Source organism: Jaculus jaculus, assembly GCF_020740685.1.
Source record: "Jaculus jaculus isolate mJacJac1 chromosome Y unlocalized genomic scaffold, mJacJac1.mat.Y.cur SUPER_Y_unloc_1, whole genome shotgun sequence".
Lineage (NCBI taxonomy): Eukaryota > Metazoa > Chordata > Mammalia > Rodentia > Dipodidae > Jaculus > Jaculus jaculus.
Genome location: NW_025423386.1, coordinates 2,914,105 through 2,916,048, shown reverse-complemented (window position 1 = coordinate 2,916,048; position 1,944 = coordinate 2,914,105).

The window sequence follows — 1,944 nt, the reverse complement described above, 5'->3', positions numbered from 1 at the left end:
GGCCATGAGGGCCGAGGGGCTCCCCACACTTTAAATATTGGCATATTTGACTGTGATCTTTGAAAATATATTTCAGATACTGTGATAAGCAAATAGAGGAATTACCCCCATTGAGAAATATTCCTAGTAGACTCCCCCTGTCCAAAAGCGTAAGAAATACCCTGAAATATGGCCTTCATTATCTCTGCCCACCATGTGTATGAATGCCCTTCATAAAATAGCCTTAGTGTACCCTGACCTGTAATTGTAGAATTGCCATCAGTCACGAGTAGCATTAATACAATTTGAATGGCAAGGATAAGAAAAGCCTTCATTGATAAATAGCCTTAATTGTCCCTGGCCAGCAACTGTAGGAATTGCCTCACTAAGAAATACACTTGGGGCCCCAGAGGGTGCACCCATAGACTGAGCAGGCCAGATCTCCCTGTTCCCCAGCTCCTCCCACTTCCCTGGTGCAACTAGGTCCCTCTGTGACTGGCTTGAGGCTACTTGGATCCTGCAAGCATGTTGCTGAAGCAGGCCCCTTGCTCCACCCTCCTGATTGAAGGGTCCCAGTGACCCCAATTCCAGGATACTCAGTGCCACAGGGTGTGCACGCAGAGTAGAGTCCTCAGGAGATAAAGTACCCCTCACACTTCAGGCTACCAACAGCTGAAATCACAGAGTAACTGGGAAGATAAGCAAGAGTACTGCTCCCATGCTGAACCTGATAATCAGCACCAGTGTGTAGAACGCAGACTCTGAGGATACTCAACATCTACCAGATCAGAGATACAGAGGCTCCTAAGAGCTCACCACTAAAGTAGACTTAAAACTCGCCCACCATGACTCAGGGAATTTTGCAGAAGAGGGGGCAAAATAATTGTAAATTATACAGGATGAGACATCATGCCCAGAGGCACTCCCACCCCCCAAAAAAAACTGACGGCTGCTCCCACAATGCATATAGCACAAACCGTTAGGTAATATGTACAACCCCAATGAGGATAGTCCCCAATGGAATGTGGGCAAGGATGAGGGAAAAGAGGGTACCAACACATAATGTATCCTTATAAACTATGTTGGTATTGTTAATGAAATAATAATAAATATTAAAAATTAAGATAGATGTATTCCTGTGAAAAAATAAAGAACTGATCCTGAAACACACAGAGTGTAGATAATATGCATTAAATATATAAATTTATAAATTCAGGCAAAATACACAGTTATGGAGACATTCATTTACTATTTTCTTTCCAATTTTTTTTTATTAATTAGTTTTGAACTCAGTGAATACATTAATTTGGTACCATTGTTAGGGTCATCCATACCCTCCCCCCTCCCCCTGGCCCCTCCTTGTTGAGGTATATGGGTCGTGCATTCTGGAGTTATCTCACAGTTATGGGTAGGATAAACGTCTCTGCATATCAAGATCCAACATTTGGCTCTGACATACTTTCCGCCCCCTCTTCCGCAAAATTTCCCTGAGCCATGTTGGGTTCATTTTTGGTCTGCTTCAGTGATGAGGTGTTGGTGGCCTCAGGATCTCTGGATATCTGATTTAGTAGAAGTTGATTTTTCTCTGTGTTGATCTCCTTCACCCTTGTGCTCATACCCAGTTCCCCAAGAAAACAGCAGCCTTGCTTGTTTTGCCAATTGTTCTTTGTTTCACCGGGGCCTGTGGGAGGTATGATGGGATGGTTCTCTCCTTAGGATCTGCGTCTATCTGAAAAAGAGAAGCAGATTCTCCAACGGAGAGTAAGTTAGCACCAGACAAATGAGATAACCCTTCCTTTTTTTTTAATAGAGAATTTAATAGGTGTAGGCCCTCCTGTAGCTCACGATTAGTGGTAGCTTGATAATGGAGAGCAGGCTTATGTTTGGATATGGTTCTGACTTTTTTCCCAGCTCCAGTTATGGGTCCCGTACCACTGAGGGGATCAGTTAGCCAAATCAAGAGGA